General features: G+C 36.5%; 1 protein-coding gene across 2 annotated transcripts in view; it reads right to left on the bottom strand.

Annotated features, from left to right (window-relative positions):
- LOC135200052 (forkhead box protein G1-like) overlaps positions 1–25000 on the bottom strand; it is a 315222-nt gene that overhangs the window by 184489 nt on the left and 105733 nt on the right. For both annotated transcript variants that reach the window (XM_064228300.1, XM_064228299.1), the window contains one exon: positions 14275–14309. The gene's annotated coding sequence lies outside the window, so the exon portion shown is untranslated. The remainder of the gene's footprint in view (positions 1–14274; positions 14310–25000) is intronic.

The raw sequence follows: 25000 nt of genomic DNA on the forward strand, positions 1-25000 counted from the left end.
GAGAGGGCGAACAATTTAATAGATGCTTGGCATACTGATAGTGGTAAAAGATATATTATATTGCAAATATATCTCTACTGACAAATATGGCAGGTGCTCATTCAACAATTGAATATCTCCATTAAAGTGTTCCATACAACAGCAAGGATTGCTTATATATACAACAGGCGTACTGAAAACTCAAGACCTGCTTTAGCCCTGTAATACAACCTTGTTCTTATTACTATGTTCAAACAAACGTTCGACGAAAATAATCGCAGCATCCAGGAAGTGTGAAAAGCATAGTAGCACTGGGAAAGGGCGATTGAGCGACACGCGACGAATGTCAAACGGGTTCATCTTCTGCTGGTGAGTCAGAGTGGAGGAGTTATTACGAGGGTCTTAGAACCTAATGGAGTTTTATAGTATTTTTCTTTTTTCTATTTTTTTCTTTTTTGAATCGCGGCTTTGTTTTCGATTTTGCAGGCACTTCCGGTTACTATTTTTTTTTTTTTCGTTTTTTTTTTTAAGAAGAGTCAATGAACCCAGGGTACCGAATGGAGACAGGTAGAAAAAATCGTGTGTGTGTGTGTGTGTGTGTGTGTGTGTGTGTGTGTGTGTGTGTGTGTGTGTGTGTGTGTGTGTGTGTGATCTCTCACTATATAAATATGTGTACAAAAAAAAAAATTAAACCGCCCGAAAGAACGAAAAGAAAATTCAGAACATTCCCAAGGCGCCCCATAATAAATCGGGCCAAAAATAACACAGCAGGCGAAGAGAGAAGCCAACGACGAGCTGGATTCCCGGAATATCTTGGAAATAATGACCTAATATCTTGTCGGCCACGACGGAAATTTTATTCCCAGCTCCGGGTTCTCGTAATAAACATGAAGACAGCGGAATCCGCGCTTTGCAAATTCAATAATGTTTCCTCCGTATTTATGCGCGGAAAATGTTAAGCGAATTTGGCCTCACTTCCGCATTTTTTGTGTGTGTGTGTGTGTGGCGGGGGGGGGGGGGGGGGGGGGGGGAGGGGGGGGAGAGGGTGGTTAGGGAAAGGGAGGGGAGAGGGTAAAGGAAAAGTTCGACGAGCTCGGCCAATAAATGAAAAGGAAGGGAAAGAGTCAGGGCTCAACCGCTAAGGAGGCAAAGGGGCCAACTCCTAAATTGATTGGATTTGGGATTTAGGCTTTCCAGCTAAGCACTACAGGGCACTTTCGGACCACTCGGCGCTCAAGACAGTGAGCAGAAAGTTGGAGCGGTTGGACAGCAAGATAAACCGGTCCAGCAATACAGGAGATGACGTATTAAGTACGTATAAAGTTAAGTATATCTTAATTTTACCAGACCATTGAGCTGATTAACATCTCTCCTAGGGCTGGCCCGAAGGATTAGATATTTTTACGTGGATAAGAACCAATTGGTTACTTAGCAACGGGACCTACAGCTTATTGTGGGATCCGAACCACATCGAGACATGAATTTCCATCATCAGAAATAAATTTCTCTGATTCCGCCTTGGTAGATTGTTGAATCGAACCCGGACCCCGAGATCGGTAGCCGAGCACGTAACTGACTCGTCCAACGAGGAACTGAGATGAAAACCCCCACAGTTGTATTTGAATTAATAGTAAGAGAGGTTGAACAGCAAAACTGAGAAGAGGAAGCGGGAACGGAGGTCAAGAAGTCTAAAAAAGCCGACTCAACCAGGAGCCGAGGGAACGCTCCAAACACCCTTTAGCAGTACCTACAGTGCGCTCCATGAGGTACACTGACGGCACTCACCTCCTACGCTGGCCCATGCCTCTCTCCCTCTCCCTCCTGAAAGAAGTAAAGGTTATGGAGTCAGGAAAAGCAGAGAGGAAAAGACACCGTCACTTAATCCTGCTATCCTGAAAGGAGTGGCGATAACGAGGCAGGAAATGCGAGATTAGGTGGTTCACCGGATGCCAAGAGGCCTCCTTGGCTGTTCACAGACTTCCATGATGTTATTCATGAACGATTTCATATTCTTCAAAACCTGCTTATGACTCTTAAAAAATCTTTTTATGATAACTCTTTATCATTCATATACCATTCTTCAAAACTTGTATATCATTCATAAAAATGTTTATCATTCTTAAAAATCTGTTTATCATTCTTAAACAATTTTTGTTAATTCATAAATATATTTTCATCATTCTTAAAAACCTTTTTACTATTCATAAATATATTTTCATCATTCTTAAAAGCCTTTTCATTATTCATAAATATATTTTCATCATTCTTAAAAACCTTATCACAATTCATGAATATATTTCTATACTTCTTAAAAACCTTTTCACCAATTAAAAAATATTGTTATCATTCTTAAAAACTTATTATCATTTATAAGTATATTTTCATCATTCTTAAAAACCTTTTCACCATTCATAAACATATTTTCATCATTCTTAAAAACTTTTTTATCATTCATAAAAATGTTTTTACACATTCATAAAAAACTTTTATCGTTCTGAAAAACGTGTTTATCATTTAAAAAGAAAACTTTTTATCATTCCTAGATTCTAAATTCTTTTCACCATTCTTAAAAATCTGTTTTTTCCATTCTCAAAAACCTATATTTATCATTCTTGAAGACCTCAACAAGGAGGTACAGTAAAAGGAACGAACAGGGGTTTCAGTTAGGAGCTGAAGGCACGCCGCAAAGAACTTTAAAGTAATGCCTACAGTGCACCGCATGAGGTGCACTGACGGCACTACCGCCTACGGGGAAATAATGATGACGTTAATGCCAGGATATCACCCTATAGGCTCTCGTCATAATTACATCTAAAATGATATTAAGGACAAAGACATCTTCTGCCTTGATCTATTTGATGCAACACAGTGATCTTAAGGGGTATCGTCATTCTCTCCTGCGCCTACATTCTCTCTCTCTCTCTCTCTCTCTCTCTCTCTCTCTCTCTCTCTGTACGTTTATCTCAAATGCAATATAAACATCTCATTAACAAATAGCACGCTTCAATTACCACGAACGATTACACCGCAATTCATTATAATTTCTATATTGCTTTACAAAGAAAAAATTACGATTATTCAACAAAACCAAAAATCAATACTCATCAGTCATCATTATTACCAGTGTCTCCTCTAATTAGGAAAGCAGATGTTTACTTTATGACGGCAACTCTTAAAATTCATATTCTAAAGCTTCAAGTATTCATTTTCACTCTAATTACAGAAGCATTTTTATTGTGAACAATTACTCTGGGTTTAAGGACCACAAGCTACATTAACTAAATATCTATCTAATTATTACAGATTAAGAAATACAGCGTATCAAATCAAGGGCGTTTCAAGATTCTTAAAATAAGTATATATCTATTAAATGATTACAATACAATTAGTATAATTATCCCAATATAAACAGGATAACAATAGTACACTAGTAAATATCAAGGACGTTGCACTTCAGGATTTTAAAATCTATTGACATTCAAGATTTAATCACAATATAAAATAGAATATTTAAACAATGCCCAATCGCCTGCTAATAGCCGTTACAAAAGGCAAAATCACAAATGCCATAAATCTTACTTTATGCAAAATCACATATTAAGAGTCTGACATCACGGAAGATCGCACACTTATGTAATAAAACCAAATACTTACTACTTGTGCAAAATCACATACCAACTAGCTTTCCATCAGGCAAGATCTCGTTTATTATGTGGTAAAACCACATAGCTACTTAACATAGGCAACATCGCATGGTATTGTTACAAAATCACATAACAACATCCCTTCAAGAGTCTTACACCACGAAAGATCGCATACTTAGTATGTGACAAAACCACATACTTATGCAAAGTAACAAACGAAGTAGTTTAACATCATGTAAGGTCTCGTACTTAGGTGGGAAAACCACATAATCAACATAGGCCACATCCCACATTATTGTCGTAAAATCACAAACTAACATCCCAGGAGGACCCAGCAGCAAAGCACATATCCGCCCGAAAACCGTAACAACAAAACACGAATCAGGGCCGAGGTCTTAACACAATCAATTCATCAGTTCGCGTCAAATTACTATATACTCAATTTACCACCGAACGCGTAGCTATAGGTGGTACGCGCGTCGCCAACGCAGGCGGAGCGGATCCTAATTCTGACGCGAAATTACATTTCCCGAAATGTCAGCGTATTGACTCGGCCAGTGTTTAAATGAGTTCGGAAATTCCATCAAGGATGGGGAGATTACAACCAATCAAGTCGCTGAGGTTCGCGCCTCTATACTTTCGCGTGAGGCGGCAAGAGGGTCCTTGTGCCTGGCCAACTGTTTGAGTAACTCTGAATACAGTAAAAAATAAATAAATAAATAAATAAAAAATAAAATCCTCTGCGTTCTCCACACAAACATTTGCATTTGTATACTGATTAGGAACACAGAAGGAAGTGCTCGAAATATATGGCTGCAACGTTCAAACAGTGTTTTAATGGACCTTTTACCGTCACATTATACTTTTGTATTACAGTAAAAGTCATTCATCTATAATAAATAATATATAATATATATATAAAATATATATATATATATATATATATATTATAATATATATATATATATATATAAATATATATATAAATAAATATATATATATATATATATATATAATATATATATATATAATATAGATATATATGCATATATATGTATACATATATTTATGATATATATAGTATGGTTGTACGTCCCATATGTTTGTGTATGCGTGCATACATAAACTTTAACATATAAACGAGTTAGAGAAAAAACATACCTGATTGTAGCATGCACTTTTTAATGTCACATAAAAAGATGTGTCTAGTTTACGCAAAAAAACTATTACACGATTATGAATAACTTACATATGAAATGCACAGGGAATATAAGTCAAAAAGAATTTCCGGCAGAGCGGTTGATTTCACCGACTGAAAAAGTTTGGTTTCTCTCTCTCTCTCTCTCTCTCTCTCTCTCTCTCTCTCTCTCTCTCTCTCTCTCTCAAAAGGTTATCATGCGTGTGTAAACGACATCGCAACCCGGGCCTATAATTGCATTTTCCTGGATGTTGCGAATTCGACCCGAAAAAGGGGGAATACCACTTCTGCGATTCAGAAAAAATTGTAAAGCTGTCTCTCTGTTCAATCATATATATATATATATATATATATATATTATATATATATATATATATATATATATATATATATATATACATACGCATATATATATATGTATATCTATTTGCATAATTATAAACATATATTTATGTGTATATATCGCGTATATAAATGTATATGTATGTGTGGAATAACGTATATTTTACTATTCATATACTGCTTTCCCTGTATTTAATACATATTGCCTATTGTGAACAGAGTAAACTACGACCCGGGATATCATTTCTCCCATCCTGCAATCTTCCTCTTCTAATACAACGACATCACCACCTATCACCAGTATGTATATATATCTATACACACAATGTGCACATATTATATTATATATATATATACATATATATACATATATATATATATATATATATATATATATATATAAAATCTGTTTTTTTGGGAGAAAATTCTTGTGATTTTATATTATTAATCCCTTCATGATCTGCTAGAATCGAGGAAATGACTTAACTTTACAGTGTTATTCAGTGATAAGAGAATAAAACCTGACAATATCAATGTGATGCTGATTCTGTGACACCAAAAATTAATAGCGCCTTCAATCATTCTACAAAGCTCTTAACAATTCAAAACTTGACTATGGAATAAAAAGGAAAAGAAGCCAATTCAAACCTTCTGACAGAAGAGGATTCCTGAATTTTGGAAAAGTTTTAATTGATTCTCTAACTAGAAGACTTTAGGCATCTCTCTCTCTCTCTCTCTCTCTCTCTCTCTCTCTCTCTCTCTCTCTCTCTCTCTCTCTCTCTCTCTCTCTTGGCGGTTAGATCGCTTGCTCTCTTCACCAGTGAACAAGCCAGGTCCGATTTTTAGACCTTGAGGTACCTCAGCGTTTTGCCGATAAAACCCAGTGTGGCCCAGATGGAGTAAGCACTGTATCTGGTACCACTTATGATCTTTAAATACACTATATTCCATATCATAACTTGCTTGAAATAACTGCTCCTTATATCAACATGAAATAAGCAATTAAGATCTGTCACATGAAAGCTATGCTGCAACTAATCAAAAAATCTATTTTCATGGGGAAGATTATTTTGTAAACATATTCACTCAAAATGCTTTAGTATATGAAACTGCCTTCATGCAACTTTAGCATGCAGTTAAGTGTTCGGCATCCTATTGCACAAAGACAACAAATAATCCTTTAAAAAACATTCGCTTCCTCTCAATGAAGACCTCAGCTTAGCTGAATAATTAAGTGACCTTAATGGGCGTTTGTTCATCGGCATGAAATATATATGAGCAATAGAACGCTAATTTGTCCCTCGAGTATCAGAGCTCTGGCAGAAATGACTGTTAATATTTACAGTCGTTACGAATAATTACAAGACTTTAAAATTGTCAGATAAAACGTTATTCGATTCTTCTGCATTCCACTGAATAATTTAATTTGCCGTTTTCTGAATACTTACAGTCGTTACGAATAATTACAAGAATCTAAAAATGCCAGATAAAAAGTTATTCAATTCTTCTGCATTCCACTAAATAATTTAGCCTGCCGTTTTCTGAGGGGCGTTTAAGTCTGGTATCGGTGCATAGCTCAATGAACACACCTCCCGTTTAAAGGCCGTGTTTGGTTTAAATTATGCCCGTCTGTCTGTTCATAAAATAATGACCAAATGGTCTGCCCCACTCTATTTAACACCTTACTTTATTTTCGCTTCCTCCCTCACAGCTTTCGCCCACCTGAGCAACTGGCTTTCATCTATCCCACCCAGGATGAACCCAACGAATGAGGGGACCAGTATTCCATTCAGTTCTGACATTTGGTGACGAAGTGATTATTGTCTTTCATTAGGAATATCATATCAGGAGAACAGTATATATCTTATAGTCATATTTTTCCTTCGTTTTCTCATGTACCTTCTTCACTCGGCTTATTATCTTCTATTACTTCTCGTATTTCTTAATTGTTTTATGTCATATACATTTGTTTGTTTGTCTGTGTGTATGGTGGTATGGTGTTTTTACGTTTCACGGAACCAGTGGTTATCCAGCAACGGGACCAACGGCTTTACGTGACTTCCGAACCACATCGAGAGTGAACTTCTATCACCAGAAATACACATCTGTAACCCCTCAGTGGAATGCCCGAGAATCGACCTCGCGGCCAGCGAGGTGGCAGGCCAAGACCATACCGATCACGCCACTGAGACGCTAATGTCATATATGTTGTATCTCATATTGCATTACCAGAGCTCTGAAGTATCATATCACAAGAAACTCATTAATCGTTCGTGAAGATTTCTTAGTTTCGATTTGCCCTTGAAGCAATTTTGCTATTTGTATTTATAAAATCTGTGGTCCTTAATGGAGCAACAATTTTTATATATGATTGGTAGACTTTTATACGATGGGAAAGTAAGCATGAGTTTTTTTTTTCAGTAAAAATGATGCCATTTCGGCGTCATCAATCAGCTGCTGCAATGCCAGTTCGTGGTAATATAAATCAATCAATCAGCGACCCTCCACGTATACTCGCTTATCGCAGATCGCATCCTTTCCATTACACTCAACCAAACCTCTTCTTTTTTTTTCTTTTTATCGTCCGAAGAAACCTGGACCGGCAATTGCTTCCGGCTCGTTTCTCCTCCACTCACCGAACTTCGAAATGAAGTGACCTTCACTTCTTCAGGAAGGAGTCGAAGTTTGTTTTTTCACCTTTCTTGCTTTCCTTTCTAAAAATAGGTTAAGAGTAAAAAATATGAAATGCCTACCTCGTCCGAATGTGTTATAATAAATTAAACCACTCGGAGGTGGTGTTGAGAATTTGTCCAGAAGAAAAATCAAGCCAGGGCTACAAAGGGGCGTCTGGATGCCTATAAGCTTTTTCCCATTCCGGCTTTAATTACTAAAATTATATATGTAAAAACAAAATAATGACATCGTTAGCATTTTGGTTTTTTTAATCAAAATAAAAAAATTAACATGGGACGATTCCTTTTAGAATTAATCACAAGAAAAATCAAGTCTGGGCTACAGAGGGACATTAGGATGCCAGTCCCGTCCGCCTCCCTCCTCGAAATTTGGGGACACCCGAAAAAAAAAAAAAAAAAAAAAAAAAAAAAAAAAAAAATCTGTCAATTGTCTTCAGAAGATGGAAAAAGAAACCTACAAGACTGTGGAGTATAACTTTGTTAATTTTAAGTATTTACATATTATCTTACTCAACACTCGAGTACTTTCAGGCCCTATCTGTGGCCTTTCCTCAAGAGACCTACACATCTCTTGAGATGACTGGTAAAAATGTTCTGTTAAACAGAATTCCATCTAATAAAAGGAGCCCATAAAAACGCCAAAATATAGAGAGAAAATACTATACTTCAGAGACTGAAGAGGGAGACAGCAGTCTCGGAAATATAGTATTTTCTCTATATTTTGGCGTTTTTATGGTCTCTTGAAATATTTGTTTGTATGGTGTTTTTACGTTGCATGGAACCAGTGGTTATTCATCAACGGGACCAACGGCTTTACGTGACTTCCGAACCACGTCGAGAGTGAACCTCTATCACCAGAAATACACATCTCTCACCCCTCTGTGTAACGCCCGAGAATCGAACTTGCGGCCACCGAGGTGGCACGCCAACACCATACCGACCACGCCACTGGGGCACGTGACTGGGTTATACTCAGCAATTTCGTGGGTTTCTTTTTCCAAAACCCGAAAGAATTTTGTGGCGTTTGTATAATTCAAAGTTTATTTTTAGCCACGAGAGAGAGGCGACCTGGATTTAATCACGACAGTCAACAGCTGATTCTTCTTCCCGACCGGAAAGAATGGATTTCGGCAGAGTTGGCCCACCTGGCCTTGACATGCAAACGTATATTTCGTGTCTACTGAATGACTTTCATCTCTCTCTCTCTCTCTCTCTCTCTCTCTCTCTCTCTCTCTTCTCTCTCAGCATGGAAACAAGAGGAACTGCATGAATGCAGTTCAACAGATGAAATTTTCACGCTTCAAAAGAATGCAATAGCCTCATTTCTCTCTCTCTCTCTCTCTCTCTCTCTCTCTCTCTCTCTCTCTCTCTCTCTCTCTCTCTCTAAATTTTACTAAAACTGAAACAGAATTTAGATACATAATTCTATATATATTTCTGTACACTTATCTCCTCCTCAAAACACAAACAAATAAACCGATTACAGTAAAATAGAAGTTAACTTTTACAAAATCGAATAACGAAAAAAAGCAATAAAAAAATGAGAACAGAAAGAAATAGGTGATGAAACATAGAAATAAATAAATAAGAAAGTGAGAGAGCCAATTCCATTCATAAACAGCCAGCCCAAGCCTTTAACTTTCTCTCATTTCAAGATCAAAATTCCATTTGCCTCTTGACTGAAACAGCTCGGAGGTGGGAGGGAGAAAATAAAGAATGGATTGAATGGAACTGCTATTTGGAGGAGGACGAGGAGGAGGAGGTTAATTTAGTTATGCCAGGAGGGAGGAGGAGGAGGAGGAGGAGGAAGAGAATACATTGGCAGCGTTGATGGAAGAGGCTAAACCGATTACGTAAGAGAATGACGAGATGGAATAAAGCAAAATACAAATATAGAGTAGCAAAAAAAAAAATGAAGAAGAGGAAGAGGAGGAGAAAGAGGAGGAGGAGAAGAGAAAAATACGTTGGCAGCGTTGATAAAAAGGAGGTTAAACCGATGACGTAATAGAATGATGAAATGGAACAGAGAAAAACACATATATAAAGAGTAGCAAGGAAAATGAAGAAGAGGCAGAGTGATGAAAAGGGAAAAAGAAAGGGAGGAATATGGAGAGGAGGAAGAAGAGGAGGCGACGCAGGACGACGATGATAAACGAAACGATGACAAAGAAGGGGAGGTTGACAAATATTGAAGAAAACGATGCAGACGTAATGAGAACAAAAGGTGGCAAGTAAAAACTGCTAAGAGAGAGAGAGAGAGAGAGAGAGAAGAGAGAGAGAGAGTTGAGAGAGAGAGAGAGAGAGAGAGAGAGAGAGTCCATGTAAATGAAGCGAGTATAGTGGATATTTACGGCGGGAGGGGAATGAGGGCCGTAAGGCAGAAGCACCGCCATAATGACGAGGGATTACAGAGCATTTCCTTGGCTTTTATTGAGCATCCTACAGAAACTGTTTCCAATACAAACAGATCGCTCTCTGTTCCAGCTATTCAATTACAGGTGTTGGCAACCGCAGAATAGACGAGTGTGTTATGATTGCATAGCGGCAAAACATACAAAAACAACTTCCTATATATATATATATATATATAGATATGTATTATATATATATATATATATATATATATGATATGTGTGTGTGTGTGTGTGTGTGTGTGTGTGTGTGTGTGTATTTCAAGCTGCCAATAACGCCTGAACGTATACACTTTTGCACTAATTATTATGAAAAAGAATGCAGTCATTTTTCCATTTTTCATAAAGTATTTAGTTTTGGAAAAAAAAAATGATTGAAGGTTTATTGTAGGCATTCGTGTGTATGCAAAAAAAATCAGCCTGCCAATATTGCCTGAAAGTATACACTATTGCACTAATGATTATATGAAAAATCACACTTAATACAGACGCTCGCTCGCATAAACATCAAATGAAAATTCGAGCGAAATATCAGGAAAGAACGAAAACGACATGAATAAACAAACAACAGCGGAGGCCTTCCATACGGAAGTCTTACCACCAACATTAAGGAGGAAACTCGTCCGTGGCGCCCGCATGGTCGTTAAATAAATACGTTCCGATTTCCACGTTCGCCCTTCTCGATAAATTTACGCCAGAGCTTAAAAAAAAGGGGGCGGGGTGGGGGTTGGGGAAGGATATTTGAAGTAAGTGCTCTTATCAAAAGCAACGGCTGCAACTTCTCAGCACAGATATTGCTATGGAAGTCGGGCGAAGAATCGTGCATGATTTATGCAATATATTCTAAATTATTCCTACCATGAAATCTACTGCAGTCTTACGATAAACTCAAATTACCTTTCCAGTACGTCTCATCATGAATATTTCCATGGACGTCGGGACAAAAAGTCGTGCAAAAACGCGCAGTTTATTGAATAATAACAGCGACGAAATTGCTGCAATAAATTTCAAATTAGTCCAACCATAAATTCTACAGTAGTTTTACGATAAACTCAAATGACCTTTCCATAAAACTTTCGAATAACTATCAACAATATTTCCACTAATTACTCAATTGCCGTGAAAGATACCAAGGAATGTGGTATAATACCCGTCATATAATTCTTGACAATGATATTGACAACGGTTTATACATGAACAATTACTGTAATCACACATGTTGACCACTAAGCTTAATTAAACACTGGTATCTAATCAACTTCACCAGTACATTTTTCAGTAAATGTACAATACGCTTAACATCAATAAGTTTAACACTGGTATTTAATCAACTTTACAGTGCGTTTTCCAGTCAATGTACAATAAGCTTAACATTGGTATCTCGTCAACATGCACACTATACTGTTCAGTAAACCTAACATAATTCCCACAAAACCATTCCAAGCAGCAGTAAAGGAAGGAGAGAGAGAGAGAGAGAGAGAGAGAGAGAGAGAGAGATAAGAGAGACGAGAGAGAGGAGAGCGGAAATTGGAAAAAAAATTGGAAAAAAAAACGCTAGTCTTTTAATATCACAATAAATATGAATTTAGAACTGCGCAACACCCACATTCCTCACGCAATACCGACCACAGCTGTGTTAGTGAGGTGTCCAAAGTGGCCATTGAATAACTTAAAATAAGAGTTCGAAATTACTATTTTATCACAGTGGACATTACAAGTACCCGGCTAGTTTTTTTTATTATTATTATTGTCTACAGACCAAATAGGACCCGTGACGGAAGAGTGATGAGTATTTTTGCAATATCGACAAATCTGGCCCAAAGATGACATGTGATAAGAGCTTGCTTATTGCTGATGGTCTCATGTCAAAAGTAGATATTAGACATCGAAGATTTTATTAGCTCCATAATAATAATAATAATAATAATAATAATAATAATAATAATAATAATAATAATATATTACACTACTACTACTACTACCAATAATAATAATAATAATAATAATAATAATAATAATAATATTGATAATAATAACTGTTAATATTATTATCATTCAGTCACTGCTGTTTCAAAAACTGTAAAGGTGTCATGATCGAAATGCCTGAACAACAGGTGATTACCCGAGCGCCATTTATCAACCACCTGAACCCCCTGTCATCAAAAGAAAGAGAGAGAGAGAGAGAGAGAGAGAGAGAGAGAGAGAGAGAGAATCTGACCCTGTCGCCCACAGACAAGAGAAGAAAAGGCAGTTTGCGGAGTATGTGATATTCAGGCAAATGGCGCGTGGGCAAATTATGAGCAGGATGTGATGTCGTAATGCGTTCAAGTAATTGTGCCATCAAATAACTAGTCATTTTCGGCTCTGTACGTCATACATACATACATACATACATACACAATATATAATCTACTGGTCACTTTTTACCAGATACATCGGCAATTGTAATAGCCACAATGCCCTGCTAACTTCTCGAATTCTTCACACACACACACACACACACACACTTTCCGATAAGCTTGTCACTACAAAGCCTTAGATCCGAATGCAAGAAATATGAAGCAGTTCTGATGCTGGTGGCGGGAATCGAACCCGCACCCCGAGTAATCTGAAAGAAGGTCATTTGTCGCCGAACTGACAGAATTGTTCCATCTCTGTTGCATTGTTTGGATCTACGGCGTATCCAAAAAGTGTTAAGAATTCGAGATGTTAAGAGGGCATTGTGTGGCTATTACAACTGCACACGCGCGCGCACGCACACACACACACACACACACACACACACACACACACACACATATATATATATATATATATATATATATATATATATATATATATATATATGATATATATATATATATATATACATACTATATATATATATATATATATATATATATATATATATATATATATATATATATATATATATATATATACTACATACATATATATATAATATATATATATATATATATATATATACTATATATATATGTGTGTGTGTGTGCCTGGCATCTATGATGACGGATTCAAAGGATTTTATTTCATTATAACACTAGAGGGGTCCATCTGAAATCAAAGCAAGCCAGCCACTGAAATGAAACAAGTTCCCCTAACGTAATAAAAGAAAATTGCCCCATAGAAATAAAAGGTAGCTTCCCACTAAAAAGAGAGAGAGAGAGAGAGAGAGAGAGAGAGAGAGAGAGAGAGAGAGAGAGAGAGAGAGAGGTTTCCCCTTGAATTATATGCAATCTCGACAGTGGAAAATGACTAGTTCTTCACAGGCTACGAAGTATGTGAAATCTACATACGAAGAGAAGGAGTAGTTTCCACGATTGGTGCATTCGAAGTAATATTGATAAAAAAAAATATTCGACAGCAATGCTTGGTAAAAGAAATCGACTGCAAGAATTAATTGAAAAATCGACAGCAATGATGGGTTAAAAACATTCGACAGCAATGGCTGGTAAAAGAAATCGACTTGCAAGAATTGAAAAATTACGACAGCAATGAGGGGTTTAAAAACATTCGACATGCTGGTGGGTCGAAAAAAAACTGCCTGTTATTACAAAAATCACAAGTAATGACGGGGTTAAAAATCGACATCAATGATTGATATAAAAAAATCGATAAATATGATGGGTAAAATTGTCTTAAAACTTACTGAATGAGTAAATCACAAAATCATTTACTAACCAATTATGTTATCAGGCAATGAACTAAACTAATCTCCACAAAAATGAAGTCATCAGTCAATCATGACACCAAATGATTCGGCAGTATCTAATCTGTGTCAGACCGACACCAACATGCGTCACGAAACTGAGTCATCATTTAATTGAACTTTGAACTTTTGCTTTCTAAAACTACAGTCAACATCATCTGGTCTCTGTAATACTGACCTGGCCCTGACGTCATGCAGCGAATTACAGCCTAGTCAATAAGCAGACTTCCAAGCAACCTCTAATCCTACAAGAACAGAATTCAATTGCAGTTCTTACCTTGGTCAACTGTGTTGCCGTCACAGCAACTTGCCCTGGAATAGAAATAGAAGTTTAGACAGCATTCTCGAGTTACTGTGAAGAATGATAGAAGGACGCAGGAAATAAGAATCAATATACCCAGGCATCAACGATACTCTGAAAATACAACCTTTAATTGTAAGGTGTGCGGCTATGTCAAATATGATAATATAAAGAGGGATATTAAAATGTTAAATTAAATAGAAATAGTGCTTAATAATATTAAAAATGCTGTACCAATAAAAAAATCTAATTTAACCAAGTTTACTAAGCTATAAAAAAACAACACTTTAGAGAATTTGCTTCCAGAAATGTACCTTATTTTGTAGAAATATGTCCTATAATTGTAATTAACTGCTGCCAGAGGTTAAACAAAATTAAATTACATGAATGTGGATATGAAATAACGCATTTTTTTAAAACACGAAAATCTAATAATGTGTAGACAAACTTTTAAATGTCGTAGCCAGCAAGTACAATATACCTGTATATCGTCATCAAAAACTACAAACGTTTCTACAATAAAGATAGCAGCTGGTAACACTACTACGAGCAATCCACTGAGATTCTTCTTCAATTGCCCCACGAAAGGTCCCAGATTAATCTTCAAAGGGAAACAACATTATTTAGGTAAAAAGTATCGGATGACCAAGAGTCGTTTGCACGTGAGCTAAAACCTTAAATAACACAGGGTTATATGTGACCAGTAACAGCAGATAACTTACAATCAATCAATCTCATGACAAATTTAACCTCCAGCTGCTTTCGTAAGAATTCCCAGTAATAATTGGGTTCGCTTTTGTAAGGGTCATCAATCATTTTGAATCCTAAGGAAGTCATAATTTTGGCAATCAGTCATTTTGAATCCTAAGGAAGCTATAATTTTGGTCAGCAGCAGTCATTGTGAATCCTTAGGAAGATATAAGTTTGGCCATCAGTCATTTTGAATCCTTAGGAAGCTATAATTTGGCCATCAGTAATTTTTTATCTTCATGAAGCTATAATTTTGGCCATCAGCCATTTTGAATACTTAGGAAATCATAATTTTGGCCATCAGTCATTTTGAATTCTTCAGAAGCTATAATCTTAACTTGAGACCTAAAGATTATGCCTTCATTTCTCAAACATGGGTGTTCCTTAACTTCTTTAACTTTACGTATTTCTTTACATTTAAAACTTGGCAAAACCTTAATTCCGCAACATCCGAGTATTCCTTTCCTAATTTCTCAAATCCAAGTATTCCTTCCACTTATCAAACCTGATTATTCATTCATTTCAGTGGGCCCATCTGAGACAAAAAATGAGGGAACAAGATAAACGGGGAGAAAATGTGAAAAAGGCAATAAAAAGAATGGAAAAATGTGACAGAAGGAAAAACAAGAGAAGCGCCTATGGATGGACGTCCTGAAAAACAAGAGAAGAAGAAGGAAAAAAAAAAAAAAAACCTGGTGAAAAATCAAAAGCGGATCAAGGGACAATAAAAAAATTACCTAAAAATACTACGGGGCAAAAGAAAAGTGACAAAAAACACCAGAAAAGAGGACTAATTAATTTTCCTGGTATTCAAAAGTTCTCATCCTAAGATAGAAGAGTTTACAGGTTTAAAGTTATATATATATATATATATATATAGATATATATATATATATATAGATATATATATCTATATATATATATATATTATCCAACGCCAATTCTCAACTAAAGAAAAATTATTCCCCTTCGGTTAACATACGTATATGAGAATATATTAATTCCGATGCAGAGCGAATTAGACACTAGAGGACATTTGTAGCTTAATGCTTAAATATATATATTATATATATATATATATATATATATATATTTATATATATAATATGCATATAAATATATATATATAATATATTATATATTATATATCTATAGATATATACCTTCGACCTGGGCGTTAAGTATTAGGGTACAAATGCAAAGGTCCCTGACTCGTCACTGTAAATCATTCGATGTTTCCAGTGAAAATATCCAGTAGTTTACAAAGGAAATGATAGAAAAGGAGGAAAAATGAAAAAAAAAAAGAAACTGGACAATGGATGAATGAACGAAAACCAATGCAAAAAAAAACGAAATGAAGAAAGGGGACAGTAAAGGAAAGAAAACTAGACAAGCAGAGGAGAGAAGGCAAGCAAAAAGGAATTGGACTAGGAAGATAACGAACGAACTGGAATAGATTTGTGGCTTAGGAAGAACGAAAGGACAAAAAAGAAGAAAAAGAAGCTGATAAGGCTAGCAATGAAACAACCCGAGAGGTTCTTCTTCGACAAATGTAAAAACCAAGAAGCTAATGTGGCACTTGACTTAAGACAAACCAACGAACTGGAATTGGAAATTTGACACATGGACAAAAAATAAAAACAAACAAACGAACAGATAACTCGCATAAAGTAAGACGTAGCAAGACAATGAGGTAAGAATGGACTGACGGAAATCAGCGTCCACAACAATGGGTTCCAAAACACTTGATTCATCTGGCAATATTTGCCTTTCTCTTGTTCCTGTCAAATCAAACCAAAATTCCATTCATTATTAGAACCTCTAAAATAATTCTAATTTGGTTCTGGTCCGTAATCTTAATTTTGGCAATTTGCCAACGAATCAATTAAATTTATCAAAATGATTTTCATACTATCACGGGTCTAACCACAGCGTATACAACCTCCTTAGGATATATATATATATATAATTATATATTATATATATATATATATATATATATATATATATAGTATATATATATATAAGAATACCTAACTTCTGTAATCATTTATACACAAAAAAAAAAAATACTACAAACCATAACAATACATTTTATATTACTTTCTTTATATAATACCTTAGTGCTCAAACATTTACCTTTACTCCGTTCAGAAAATAAAGACAACCAGAGAAAATTTAAATCGTGTTCCTCTGTTTCTATAAAATATAAAAGTTTAAAATGTTGTAATCTTCTAAGTACACCACTTTTCTCAGAAACAAGAATCTAAAAATAACCTCAATCGACATGAAAGCCATTCACTTCAAAATATATATATCGAAAAGACGGAGAGTAGTTTTCCGTTGAATAACACATTTTCCATTAACTGAGAGAAAAAAAAATGGTACTTTGGTTCAATCGTATTAGGTGTCGCTTTCATGAAAATTGAAATTAAAATAACCGGTTATTCCCTTCAAGCAAATGACTTATGCCATCAAACGAAAAATTCAAAACGTCATAGATTCCACAACTATGAAAATAGATATTGTCATGGATTCCATAACTTTAAAAATATATATCGTTCATAGATTTCATTGTTATGAAAATACACATCGTCGTAGATTCCATAACTATGAAAATATATATCGTCATAGATTCCATAACTATGAAAATATATATCGTCATAGATTCCATAACTATGAAAATATATGTCGCCATAGATTTCATAATTATAAATATATATATCGTCATAGAATCCATAACTGAATATAGTCATAGATTCCATTCTCATAAAACTATATATCGTCATAGATTCATTATAAAAATATATATCATCATATATTCTTGATTTATTGATTTGTTAATTCTTACTGGCGTCGCAACGACGAGGTTATTGACACCGTATCATTAAAAGGAATCTTAAAGGAAAAAGTCACTTAAAAATCTATAAATATGTTTATATAAAACCTGTGAGTATGTACTACAGAGAACTACTACTATAAAAATATACATCGTCGTAGATTCCATTATTATAAAATATATCGTCACAAACTCCACTGTTATGAAAATATATATAAAGTTCTCTAAAAGTATGAAATACATTTTTTTTGCTTAAAAAAATAATCTTCGAGTGAACTACTTTTTTCGACGCAAAAAATCACAGACTATATTTTTGTAGAAATATTTATCTAAATATAAATGACAGGAAAAGTTATTTCTTTGTCGAGATGGGACCTTTCCACGAAGTGACGATCGGCAAAAGAAGACAAACATTAAAGAGAAAGAGTTCGGTTTCTTCGACAAACGGACTCTCTCTCTCTCTCTCTCTCTCTCTCTCTCTCTCTCTCTCTCTCTCTCTCTCTCTCTCTCTCTCAAATTTTACGGATAGGCAATTAGGGATAACATGATCCACAAAAGATGATAGCGGAAGTTTACAAAACTCTCTCTCTCTCTCTCTCTCTCTCTCTCTCTCTCTCTCTAAAAGTTCGACCGATTAATTTCGTCTTTCTCTCTTCTCTCTCTCTCCTCTCTCTCTCTCTCTCTCTCTCTCTACTGCGGCTCTCCTCACCTCCCACTCTCTCATCTCTCTCTCTCTCTCTCTCTCTCTCTCTCTCTCTCTCTCTCTAAAATGTTAAGGAAAGGCAACCGAGAATAATTCTATCCACAATAGGTGTTAGTGGAATTTCATTCTCTCTCTCTCTCTCTCGAGAAAAGGCCGAGCCAAAAATAAAACGACCCACATATTAAGGGAATCGAATCAAATCCTCCTCCAGACATGTGAGAGAGGCCGGAAACTCTTTCGAGGAAAAACAAAGAAGAAGAAAAGGAACGCCACTCATATCAACAGTTTACAGAAAAAAGGACATTTGTCTTCTTTCCCTATCAAAGCCACGCGGCCAGCGCAAACGAGTATATTTTGGGAAACCTGCTGGAAAAGTTGACTCACGGAGAGCAGCGCTGCTTTGTGTTTTGGAATTGTGTGTATTTTGCGTGCGAAATGTTCCTGTATGTTATAAATTTTTCTTTCTGTTCTTCTGGTGTGTGTGTGTGTGTGTGTATGTATGTATGTATATGTATATGTATATGTATATATGTATATGTATATTAGTATATGTATATATGTGTATATATTATATATACATACATATATATATATATACTATATATATATACATACATATATATATATATATATTATATATATATATCAATATATATATATATTATATATATATATATATATATACAGATATATATATATATATATTATATATATATATATATATATATATATAATATACAGATATATATATAGATATGAAAAGACAAACATAATTATCTCTCTCTCTCTCTCTCTCTCTCTCTCTACACACTCACACACACACACAACAACACACACCACACACACACACACACCAACAGTCGTGACCTTTGCTGCCCGCCCGATGGTCAAGAATTTCACAGCGTTCGTTTCAGTGTCCGTCCTCATAACATGAAATTCACGGTCCAAATACCATGCTTGGTGAAAATCCGCCGAGACCCCGGCGAAAAGTTAGCAATGCGAGTCAACAAAACCATTTTATAACGGGTAAAAAATGTAAAAGATTTTACCACTTTATCCCATATATCTATATAATACAATACATCATACTCGTAATATACATACACTAACATATGTATATATGTATGTGTGGGAAGAAGGTAAAGAATGCTTTATTTTTCCCTATTTTTTTCGGCCTTTTAAAATTATTTTATTGGCTTCCCTATATTATAGATATATGTATGTATGTATGTAAGTAGGTATGTATGTATATGATATGCAAACATGCTTTAATTTTATTTCTTCACCTTTAAAATTGTTTATTCTTACAACTTTGTATTCATACATATATAATATACGCATACGTATATGTACGTAAATACATATGTATATAGTACATATACGTACATATACTATATATAGTATTACGTGTGTGTATGCATCCTTATAAATCAGCCAGAGCCAATCAGGGAGGACAGGGTCAGCCTGACAAAGGCTATTCATGATTCTCAGGACGTGATGAGGCAGACTTACGGTGTCTTAACAATCGTTGAAACTACAGACAACTCTACATCGCTGCTTTTCTTTTCTCTTTCCATGGTTTCATCTTTCTCTCTGTTAAGTATCATATCATTCCTATCTTCCTGTTATCTATAGTTTATCGCACTGTCTAAAGTCTACATTATTATCTGTTGTTTACAGTGCTATCTACTGTTTACATTATTATCTAAGTTTTCTTGACTATTATTATCTGTTGTTTACAGTACTATCTACTGTTTACATTATTATGTGTTGTTTGCAGTAATATCTACTGTTTACAGTAATTACTAAGTTTTCTTGACTATATTATCTTGTTGTTTACAGTTACTATCTATGTTTCACATTGATTAGTGTTGTTGCTAGTACTATCTACTGTTTACATTATTACCCGAGTTTTCTGCACTATCTATAGTTTGCGTCATCTAGTTATCGTGCTCTCTGTTGCTTACATTATCATCTATAGTTCCAATATCTATAGCTTGAATCATTATTTATAGCCTGTCCTGATAATACATTGTCCTGGATAAAGTATCGGATAAAAAAGTTTTTCAGTCTATCCGTAATCTTCCTATAATCTATGGGGCTTTGTGTAAGTCACAAAGCTATTTGTATTCTATCATGGCTATCCAGAAACTACCTCATTTTCTCAAAATCTCTCCTGGAGGTATAAGATCACTGCCGAGCGTTATCTTACAATTCACAGTCAATATTATTATTGACGGGCTAACTAGACTGTTATAATTACAATCCACGTCCATTAAACCTTATCATTTATACACAATGCTATCACTGTGCTATATACTGTCTTTCTGACCCTGTCTATACCTATGTTATTCTACAAGTCTTACTACCTACAGAGTGCATTACTATAGTAGATTTATATCAACAGTGCATCTGATGTCTAGGCCAGTCCCATATGACGCTCCTGATTGGCTGTTGATAAGCGAATCACAGGACTGGAAACTCTCAGTCTCTCGAGAGAGTTCACATAGGCAGGGTGTATGTTCCACTTCTGAGGGATACGTCTTTCAAAACTATCCCTCGGAAGAGATGGAACATGCATCTTGCCTATGTGAACTCTCTCGTGAGAGACTGGAAGTTGAAAGTCCTGGCTTATCAGCAGCCAATCAGGAGCGTCGCAAGGGACTGGCCTAGACATCAAATGCACGGTTTATGTGAATATGCTATACCAGCAATCCATCCCGGTAAACAGGCAGAATGCATCTGCAGAATTCTATCTAAAGCACGCTGCGTCGTCTATCAGAGAGAGCGAATTCTCACTGATTGGGAAACCCGACCAATTCGCCCGCGAATCCCAGAGCATGGGCCAACAAAACGCGCCCGCCCTTAATCAAATACTCGTTAACCTTGTGGATGCGACGGTTTGTCGCGACACGCTCAGGAGGAAATCGAATTCTGTATGCTTGGAATAGACATTTCATATCCTGTGGCCGAAATTTAGCATCCAGGCCGAAAGGGGAGGAGGAGGAGGAGGAGGGAGGAGGAGGAGGAGCAACCCACACCCACGTTCTGACGAACGTTAGATACTGAACAGAGGCAAAGGGCGAGATCATAAATTGAACTGTCACAGAAATAAACGTGACTTAAATTCAGCGAAAGTGAAAGTTGTAAAATATAAAATATATATCATTACAACAAACAGCCGAAACATGACTTCCATCAAGGGAGATGAAAATTGCAGATAATATAAAAGAACTAAAAAAAAACAATAAAAATATCAAGATGAATAGAGTATGACACTTACTGACAAACAGACATCACCACCAGGCAGGTAATACCATAAAAGCTGAATTTATTCCGAATACCAATAAAAAGCTCCTTATTTATCATAATTCTTATGAAAACTGACATCAACATGATTACTACAACAAAAAACAAAAGCAACTACTAGTAGTAGTTGTAGTATTAGTAGTAGTAGTAGTAATAGTAGTATTTGCAGCAGCCCAATATTTATGATGGAGAGAAAAAAATAACATACGGCTTCCGCTTTGACATTTGGAATTTGAAGTTGCATAAAAGGGAAAAAATGGGGCGTAGGGGGTCGGGCGGGAAGGGGGGGGGTTGAGGAGGAGGGATGCGGGGGGGCTCTGGCAGCCCTTATTGTTGTCCCCATTCACATTTACCTAGAGTGGCTTTTCGCTTCCACCCCAGTGAAGAAGAAGAAGCCACAGGACACCCGTATAGGAATCCTGTAGGACAATCAATATCGAGAGAGAGAGAGAGAGAGAGAGAGAGAGAGAGAGAGAGACCCAATACCAGACATCTACGGCTAAGGTCAAAGGCTGTCAGGAAAGGCCAGTAATGAAGGCTGTCAACCTAATGATGGCACCTGATATGATTTGGATGACTTGCCGCTCTCTCTCTCTCTCTCTCTCTCTCTCTCATCCTATGAACTTAGATTGTTTGCAATTGCGTCTCTCAGTCTCCCATCCTTTGTATATGACTATTCTACCAACTTTTGTGTGTGTGTGTGTGTTTGGGCAAAAATGAAAAAGAAAAAATCTGGATCTGTTCGACTGAGGGTGACAAACTATTTTGTTACAAAATATATGCAAGTTGAAAAGTAAGCTAAAATGTTGCAGTTTTGAGTGTTAAACGTAATGGAAAAACCTGCATACAGCTGGTGGGATTTTTTTTTTTTATTAAAAAAAATGTCCAACCGTCGTACAAATATGAAACATTGCAACTTTATTACCGAGAGAGAAGTTGAATGTCGATACTACAAATATCAAAAGATACAAGTATCGAATGGGTCAAATATTACATTCTTAGTCAACTACATGATCGGGGAATTATGTCGCACCCTGGCAACCTACCATTAAGAAATCGGACGCACTGCTCACTCGCAGTTTTCCAAGATACAAGAATGAAACCCTCTGACTCATCAGCTATAATTTGAAAGATCTGTCTCTTACGGAATGTATAAAAACAACTTCTAATACTCGTGCTAGATCAAATATTATGTTGATGTGTATAAACTGAAAATAAGATTTTTACGGGTAGTTTCAGGAAATATCCATTTTCTACATAGACTTTTAAAGCAGGTACACGAAACATAAGTTTGTTTGCATGGTTGTTTTTCTTTTTTACGTTGCATGAACCAGTGGTTATCCGCAGCAACGGGACGAAAACGGCTCCACGTGACTTCCGAACCACGTCGAGAGTGAAATTTCTATCACCAGAAATACACATATCTAACCCCTCAGTGGAATGCCGAGAATCGAACTCGCGGCCACCGAGGTGGCAGGCCAAGACCTTACCGATCACGCCACTGAGGCGCTCGAACAGGTGTGCGAGTTACAAACTGGTCTAGAAGAGTTCTAAAAACAATAAACGTTTTCATAAGACGACATGCAAGAATGCTGGCAAGCAGACCCTGAAAACCGAAAATGTTTACTTCACAGATTAAACAAATAAAACATTAAGGGGAAAACAGTTTTATCTTAAGCCTCGTGTCAAACTGAAGTTATTGCAGAAAGTCAAACTGAAGTTATTGCAGAAAGCTCTGTTCATATGGAAGCAACGCAGGCGGCAGCTTCGGTTCAGGAGGGTCCCTGATAAAACAAGTAAAAAAATGCGCCAAAGAGAGCCTTCTGTTCAGTGTTTAATGCTGTATGAACGCGGCCAAATAAAACTTTCAGCCACGACCCGGTGATGGCTTGTCCTATAGCGTTGCCAGACGCACAATCATGGATGACTTTAACCTTAAATAAAGTAAACACTACTGTGGCTAGAGGGCTGTAATTTTGCATGTTTGATGATTGGAGGGTGGATGATCAACATACCAATTTGCAGCCCTCTAGCCTCGGTAGTTCTCAAGATTTGAGGGCGGGCATGAAAAAGTGCGGACGGACAGACAAGGCCATGTCAATCGTTTTCTTTAACAGGAAACTAATAAGAATTCCTTTGATGGAGGAGGTATCGCCGTTCTCTGCCACCCCGGCAATGTGACACAGTCTCCTATAAACGCTCAGGAGGTGAAAGCATTTAGTTTATGTCCTGATGCACCGCCGTCCGCGCGCATGAGAGTTGCAAGAGAGTATTTATAGCGTTCATGAGTTACGCTGTCCGATAAATTGCTATCAGCGCAGGACAAGTTGTCATCGTACACTTGTAATCTCCGACAGGGGAGGTTTGCAGCAGAGTGCTTACTCACATACATACATTTCATACATGACTGAACTGAATTGCATATAGAATTGAGGCCAAAGGCCAAGCACAGGGACCTGTAAGGTCAATCCGCGCTGAAACGGAAATTGACAGTAAAAAGTCTGAAAGGTGTAAAAGGAGGAAAACCTCGCTGTTATGAGAGGGTGTAAAATAAGATGGAAGAGAGAGAATATGAAAGGAGATACAGTAAAAGGAACGAAAGGGGTTGCAGCTAGGGGCCGAAGGCACGCTGCAAAGAACCTTAAGTAATGCCTACAGTGCACTGCATAATGTGCACTGGCAGCACTACCCAACCGCCCCCCTCCCTGCGGGGTTCATACATGATATGCATGAAGTGTCTGTGCTGTATTTTGAAGGTCAACATGAAACACACGGGGTGGGCGGTGAAGGCGGGGGGGGGGTGGGGGGGGGGGGGGGGGGGGGGGGGGGGGGGGGATACGACCCTCAACTGATTCTGATATATTTAAAATAAAAGTGGAAGGCGAAAAAGAAAAATACATTTCCTAAATTTCCGAAATTGTTAAATCCTTCAGTACATACGCATGAATTGGTGTATATAAAATTTCATCTTTCATCATTTTTCTTCATACATACTATATACATATACACATAATTTTTAATGCCTCTTCTTGCTGCTCTTATAAGATACATACATTTAAATCCTTCATACATGCATTCATACACGTTAAATTTGCTCTTAC

The sequence above is a fragment of the Macrobrachium nipponense genome, chromosome 26 (assembly GCF_015104395.2).
Source record: "Macrobrachium nipponense isolate FS-2020 chromosome 26, ASM1510439v2, whole genome shotgun sequence".
Lineage (NCBI taxonomy): Eukaryota > Metazoa > Arthropoda > Malacostraca > Decapoda > Palaemonidae > Macrobrachium > Macrobrachium nipponense.